Raw genomic sequence first — 7,950 nt, 5'->3', positions numbered from 1 at the left:
TTTTTTTTTTTTTTTTTTTTTTTTTTTTTTTTTTTTTTTCATTTTAGGAAGCTAGCCTTAAGAAATGATCGGCTTTAAAGCAGTGAAAAATGTTGATACCATATTGGCTCATGGAAGACTTAATTTCAATAATGCTTTTTTTAATTTAGTGGAAAGGAAGTGGAGTAGTATACAGAGTCAGGAGTAGAGGGAGAGGTGTCTTCTGTATTTTGTAACTCGGTTGAAGAAATTGATTTGTTAGTTGTGGGTAAGGGTAATTACATGCCATCCTGTGTATTTCAGGCACCAGATGGTATCATGAAAGCTGCTGTTAGTAGAAAACCTTAACTTAGAGACATTGTGTAGAAAACTTGTTTGAAGAGGAAGAGGATGTTGGATGTTGCCCTCTCCTTGAAATGAGTAGGGAGAAGTGATGTTATATTTATTATACATTGTTCATTATTGTGTACAGTAGAAGTAGTAATTAAGTTTTATAGGGCATGTTCAATGTCTGTGGTGTAGTATTGGCTGTGTTATTCACACATCTGTCTCAAGAATAGAGGGTGTGAATGTGTATGCTGTTAGAATGAATCATTAGCTGTTTGTACTCTTTATTGAATATTAGAGACTGAGTTTGCTGGGGAAAAAAAAGAAACAAAAACAGTTTCTAAAAATTTCATTTTGTGGCAGAAGGACCAGTGGATGTAATCACATATTTATGGACACATTAACAGAAATAAGACAAGTACAGTATTATCTGAGGGACAGACCTGGACAATATATGTGTTAAGGAACCAGACAAACAAAAGGTTGGCTGAATTTGCGTATTACCTCTGAAAATCAGGTGCATTTATGGAATGAGTCCCAATGTGATCTTAAGGAATTAAAACTAAGCATGTATGTCTGCATGCTTTTATATATAGGTACAGATTCTGTCTACAAATAGAAGCTTTCTTATGTGAACATGTGTGGAAATTTAACTCCTAGAAGAAAACTTCAGATACACACATACTGTCATGATAATATAGACAGAAGTTCTGATGGTCATATTTGTGCATGAACATGCTGTTGGCTATCCAGAGATGAAAGGGAGCTTAAAATGTGACCCAAACAATATTTTATAGGCACTTTGTTTAACAGATCTCTACTAAGTGATAAACGCTCTGTCAAAGTTTAGCTGTGTTTGTCATGTGCATGAGTAGGTAGAATGATGAAAATACAGTCAACTTCTTGAAAAGAGGGACAAGTTGATACCTGAAATGACAGGGAAGCTGTAGGAAGAGCAGTCAGCCTGTGAGTAAGAGGGAAGGTGATGTCATGTAAATGCTATCATGGGATTTGGGTAGTTTCACTGCAGGCTCTCTCCAAGACTTACAGCCTTCAACAAGTTAATGAATCTGTTTTCACCATGGTTCTCTTGTTGCATAAGACAGCTGCAGGATTTTCCATTTCCAGCCTCTGGTTTTAAGCTCCTTTGGGACGGAGATGTGGTGCATGAGGTGCTGGCCCTCATGCTGGTGTGGGAGTAAGTAGCAGTATTGCGAACGTGACCAGCACCATTGCTCTTTGAAGAAACAGTAGCTCTTAGAAATTTCTAATATGAATGGTTTTACTGTTTCTGACAAATGCAGTTCTGAGTATCTGCTCTTCGGCTTTGCAAATAAAGCCTGATCTACCTCCTGAAGTGGCCAAGTGCTTGTTATCTTCCTTGGTGAAGGAGCAAGCGTATAGACCTTGTTTGTATTGTAATATTTTCTGATGCCGTGTGTGAAACTTGTGTAGAACTCCGAAGTCCCAAAATTTATTTCCTTATAGATGAGGAAATCTTCCTCCCTGTAGAACAGTGTATTTTATATGCTGATTATGGGGCTAAAGGCAGCATGTGCTGTAAGCATAAAGTTCTTCTTCCATTTCATATTACTTATGACTTCTTTGTAAAGCAAAGTGGTTGTGTTTGAAGTCGAATATTTCTGATTGGCCACTGAAAGAAGGTAATATGGATCTGGCAGGGGAGGAACAACACTGCTACTGCAGCATTAGTTTGCAGTAAAGTGGAAGTAGCTTTTCATGATTCCTGTTGTCAAATCATTGAGCAACACTGCAGGGGCTTCAGATTGAGCAGAACTGCCATGCGGGGTTGGATTTTCTGGTAATAATGAACAAGATGGTTCTCAGATGTTCTGCTCTGAGATTAATAACAACAGGCTGTTTTGTTGGTTTTTTGTTTTTTAAGAATAAAAATACATTTTTGGCTAAAGCAATCTGAGTAATTAATTAGTATCATGTTTCAAGAGGTTTTATTATTTTTTTTTTTAATGGCACTGCTGTCCAATATGGACAGGCATCCCACCGGGTAACCAGGCTGGAGCATTTTTCCAAAATGAGGTCTGGGTTTAAGAAGCACTTACTTGCAGGTGTGCATCCCAATCACATCAGCTGAAATTCTTCATGTGCTCATCTGACTAAAGAAAATTTCTTCAATCCTATTCTATTCTACAGCGATTTACCCACACACTTTTCCTCCTTTCACAGTTGCACACTTCATCATTTATGGAAAAGTTGTTTTTCATACTTAGATAATTTCATTTTACATAACTTTACCTAATCTATTGGAGGAAAAAAAAAAAAAAAAAAAAAAAAAAAAAAAAACAACAAATGGCTATTCTGTTGACTTATAGTTGTAATAACTGTAAGTAATGAGAATGAATTTATTACTAGTATGAAAAATAGCAAAAGATATTGGCAGTGTTTATGCAAAGGCAGAAATTTATATTTGTTTTAGACTTGTATTCTTCAGTGCCATAAAAATCTGATTGTAAGTATGTAAGGTGAAATATGTTTTAATAGCACTGTGTCAGGCATGTGGAAAATTCCCAGTTTGAGCTTGTGCAGGCGTTTTGGTTCTATAAGGTCCATACACCTTAGATTGCCTTTTTTTAAGAGAAGGCACTTATGTGGGCTGTTGAGAATCACCAATACTGCATTTTGAGTATTACACTTGCATTTTAATTTAGGTAACCAGCTAATTTGGCTGAAGTTTACTGTGCGGTCACCTTATTTATAAATAACTTTAAGCAACATCCCTGTTGTGGCAAGTTTATAAAGTCCTCCCAGGTTTCACAAACCAGGGAACTGCAGCCTACTGTCGGAGCTGGATGTTTGTGGAATCGTCTGGGTTGACTCTTACGAAGGAATTGACAGGCTTAATTCATCGCCAACTAAAATACATTGCTATGTGAAAAGTTGACACTCTGGACTACGTAGACTTTCAATGGTAGCTAGTGGAAAAATCACAGTTCTCCGGGCTCCAGGGACAACCAGTGTGATTTGTGAAAGTCTGCTGTGAGGGTTGTTGCATTGTGGATTCCAACTGGCCTTTTGGGCAGTGTGTGAGGAACTGAGCTATGTAAGCCTACTGGGGCACTTCCCTAACAGGACAAAAGCTTGTCTTTGTCAGACTTGAAGTTGTTGCATGTTGTGTGTGTGTTGCCCTCATGGAAAGGGATCTGGGGATTCTAGTTGGCAGCAAATTGATTCTGAGGCAGCAGCGTGCCCTGGCAGCCCAGAGAGCCAACCATACCTGGGGTGCACCAGGCCCAGCACTACCAGCAGGGCGGGGGCAGCGGCTGTCCCCTCTGCAGTGTGCTGTGCAGCCTCACCTCCAGCACTGCGTGCGGGTTGGGTGCACAGTGTAGGAAGGACGTCAAGCGATAGAGAGTGTCCAAAGGAGGGCTGTGAGGATGGGGAAGAGTCCTAGAGAGCAAGGTGTGTGAGGAGCAGCTGAGTCCTCTGATTTGCTCAGTGCAGAGCTGTAGCTCCTCACGGGGAGCGGAGCGGCAGGGCTGAGCTCTGCTCTGCGTGACAGTAACAGGGCTGAGGGAACGGTGTGGAGGGGGCAGCTGGGTGTCAAGGAGAAATTCCTCACCAGAGAGCAGTGGGCGCAGCACCAAGTGCTGAGGAGGAGCATTTGGACAGTGCTCTCAGGTATAGGGTTTGAATTTTATGTGGTGCTGTTTGGGGCTGGGAGTTGGACTCAGTGATCCTTATGGGTCCCTTCTAATTCAGGATATGCTTTGATTCTGTGGTTGCCTGTCTGTTGCCTAATAGGGGCCTGTGGTAGTCCAAGGCATTAGATACTCTTCTAAAATAGAGTGTCTAGAAGATGAGGTGGATAGTGGAAAGAAATGCCTGCTTCTGGGCACGTTCTCCCCAGGAGCACAACCTCTGCATGTCAGTGCATACTCAGCTCTCCACAAAGATCTTTGGACTTTGCATGCAAGTGCATTTCACATCCTGAGGTCTCAGCTGTCACTGCTTTATTTTCACCAGCCTTGACATCTGTTGGAGTTTGCTTGTGAATATTTCTGTTTAAAAGCAGCTGCATTCTTGCCATGTCTTTCTCTGGTCTCATGTCTATCCCTCTAATCCAGGCAGTGCAGCTTTGCAGTGCAGCTTTGCTCTGTGGGCACTGCCAGACTGGGGGTGGTGTGAATGCCTGTCCGCAGTGGTAGGTCCTCATGTGAAAGAAACAGGATCTTCTCCCTGGAATTAGACCAAAACAGTGAGGTTAGTGTCAAGGCCTAAGTTGGTCGCATAGGAGACAATGTGCTCTGATTTTTAGCCTGATCCAGAAGCAGGGAAAAATCTCTACTGCAGGGATGTTCCATTTCTTGTTGAGCTCCAGGGACAGCTTTGGTGTGAGGAGTCTGGATGATGCAGCTCTGGAACAAGTAAAATGTAATTAGTCATTTGGCCAAGAAAGTCCTTTTCAGTCTATGAGGTGCTCAGCTGTTCAGCCCAATTTCTGTTATGCATTTGCACTTAAGAAATAGCAGTCTATAGCAGTCTCAGCCCAGATACATTTGCTTGACTCATTGTTCATCTCAGGATAAAGGCTCATTTTGCCAGGTGTTAATGCTTCAAATTGCTTCTGTTTGGTTAATATCTCCTAATTGCTTTGTAGTTTAGTTTCAGATTAAATCTTCCATCAGCCTGCAAAATGAAGCAACACATACATGTTAAACTGTAGAAACAACTGGTCTTTGTTGATGTTTTTTATACTAGGTTGGATTAGATGTTTTTTTCTTTTAACAGCTACCAGCCTGTGTAAACATGCATCAAAAAATTACGATCAGCACCAGAGTGATGCAGGAAACATTCATTCCTGCTTTTAAAAATAAAATAAAATAGAAAAGGATGAGGAACATGAATGCGTCAAATCTCTAGGTGTGCCTGCAAGTGAGGAAATGAAAGCTGAAGTGCAGATTTGTAGCTGCTTTGAAATGATGCTCTGAGCCAAAAGGGAAGGTGTGGTGGTGTACATCCCAGGAAATCTGTGGGCTGCTTTCAGATATATCCTGCCTTGGGGGTTTCTCTATAGATGCGAGATGGGAAGTGCTATGGCATTACGAAGTTCATGCCAACATGAAGTGTGGAAGTATCAATGACAGCAGAAGGGTTGTGGAATTTCTGTGCATTGATACAAATACCTGCTCCTTTTCTGTTTGGTGTTTTTTGTTGTTGTTGTGGTTTGTTGTTTTTTTTTTTTTTAGCTTACTAGTGAAAAAACTAAAAAGGAGTAAATTTTTCTTAAATGTAATTTCTACGAAAATTGAAGAAGGAAAAAATGCCTTGCTCTGCAGATGCTTCATTTTGTATTGTCACAACTGCAGAAAAATCAAAGCACATGCTAATAACAGTAGGATTACTGGAAGGAAACATATCTGGTCAGAGTGAATGAGTGGACTAAGCAAAAGCTGGAGATTGCTTTTCAGGGGGCTGTGACCTTGAGGGGCTGGATATAATGAATGCAGTGTTTCAGGCTGCCTTTTTACCTTGCAACTACTGCATGCCATTGGTATTCATCAGCATGGGTGAGGCACTGCAGTGGAAAGCTTCCCAAAGCATCATCTCACCTCTGAGAGGAGTTGATAAAATGCAAAACTTCAACGCTGTTGCAGGATCAGTATATTTATTTGAACTTAACGGCTAACTTTATCTAAAATATACGTGTTGTTGCTGAATGTTCCTTTAGTATAGAATCCCAGGGTTTCTGCTAAGCTTCATTTTTTATGTTTGTTCACACGCATATGAAGTACTAACAGCATGCTTTGGTGCCACATAACCTCTAATGATGCTGGGGTTAGCTCTGGTTTTTAGGCTTAAACCATTGAATAACTGAACAGGAGAATGTACTTGGGTTTGGTTTCTTCTCCTCTTCTGCATCCTAATCCTCCCCGTCCCCAGAGATTCCTATTTTGCTTCTTCATTGGGTGTTTTCACCTATCACCGAAATAGTTGTTTTCAAATGCCTCTTGCAATTGATTTTTTTTTTTAATAAGGACATTCAGGTAGTTTGAGAAGTAACTTGTGAGTGGCTAGTTCATATTTAGTGACATTTTGCTCTTTGTTTCAAGGTTGGTAGATGAGGGCATATTTCTATTCTATTTAAAAGTTATTTGGAAGTTGAATTAGAGGATAAAAACTTATATTCTACAATTTAAGATATTGTCTTTATGTTTCAGAGGAGTGAGGGGTTCTTGCACATTGAAGTGCAATCAAGCCATATATAACTCACATCTCACTTCATGGTTGAGTCTTTCCTTGAGTTTCTCACTTGGGAAAAAAAGGAGGAGTCTTAGGAATCACTGGAGAGGCAGGCCATGGCCAGAGCTGCTACTGACAGATAGTTCTTCTGCCTGGTCTGGGTAAGTCTATAACACCATATGCCAAGGATGTCAGTGAGGAAAAGTTGAGAAGCATGGAGCTGTTTAGTCTGCAGAAGGCTGAGAGGGGATCTTAACAGTGCTTATAAAGAGTCAAGTGAGTGGAGCCAGGTTCTTTTTGGTGGTGCCAGAGAAGAGTACAGGGAGCAGTGGGCACAAACTAGAACACAGAAAAGAAAGTTCAGTCTGAACTTGAGGAAAAACTTCTTTGAGAGTGGCAAAGTGCTGTAACAGGCTGCCCACAGCACTTGTGGAGTATCCTCTGGAGACCCCACCTGGATGTTTTCTTGTATAACTTACTCTAGGGAACCTGCTTTAATAGGAGATTGGGATCTCCAGAAGTCCCTTCTAACCTCTATGATTCTGTGATACTATGATAATGTATACCCTGACTGCTGTGACAGGTGCTTGCTTCTGTCCTGTTACTTGAAGTTCCCATAGCACTCCAGCAAACACTCTTGTACCTTTCTTTGTAGAACTATCGTAGCACATGCTACTTAGGAGGATTTAATTAGAAAGCTGTTGTCTGTAATTAGAAAACATCTTTTTTGCTGTGCAACAATGAACTTCTAGAAGTTGGAGGGCAAAAGGTGCTCAGTATCATGTGCCATAAAAAGCACAAGCATCTTCCTGAGTTACCTCTGAAGAAGGAAGAGACGTCCTGCTCTGATTGTCCTTCAGCAAAGTGTTGTGAGGTGTCTTCCATGAAGCTTCCTGCATGTGAAAAGCCAACTTGGTATGGCTGATGCTCACTGGTACAGCACTGACCCTCAACACTGTGAGCTCCCTGGTGGGCACCCTCCGCACATGGCTTCATCCCCAAAGCCCGAGTAGCTGGCTGCTATATGCATGTTTCTGTTTTGATGCTTGGGAATATGCCTGTGCTCTGCCTTTTAATAATAACATATGCCATTATTTTTTGCTTAATTGGTTGTGTTTTCATCAGGTGATCTCCAGACAGGTGATTTGCAGTTGCTCAGTGATTGTTGTGGTTTGCAGCATACAAATTAGTGTGGGAAGCAGCTAACATGAGCCTTGCAGCTGTAGGCTTCAGGGGCAGGATCTGCTTTTTCTATGCTTGCCTGGAGTGCAGAAGATGAGGAGGAAGAACATGGAGGAGTGCAGGGCTACCCTTCCTTGAGATGCTCGTGTGTTGCTCTAATGAGGGATCATCCTGTGTTCTAAGCCTGCTTGTGAAAGCCTGGCACAACAGTTGGGCTCTGTATGTAGAGATGTGCACAGATTT

At 41.3% G+C, this 7,950-nt stretch overlaps 1 protein-coding gene across 2 annotated transcripts in view; it reads left to right on the top strand.

Moving 5' to 3' along the window:
- Positions 1–7,950, top strand: part of MYO10 (myosin X) — a 151,241-nt gene that overhangs the window by 14,651 nt on the left and 128,640 nt on the right. The gene's annotated exons all lie outside the window — the stretch shown is intronic.

Source organism: Centrocercus urophasianus, unplaced genomic scaffold (genome assembly GCF_019232065.1).
Source record: "Centrocercus urophasianus isolate 14NV4802_14NV808 unplaced genomic scaffold, USGS_Curo_1.0 seq_11, whole genome shotgun sequence".
Lineage (NCBI taxonomy): Eukaryota > Metazoa > Chordata > Aves > Galliformes > Phasianidae > Centrocercus > Centrocercus urophasianus.
This window is presented reverse-complemented; position numbering and strand designations above follow the sequence as displayed.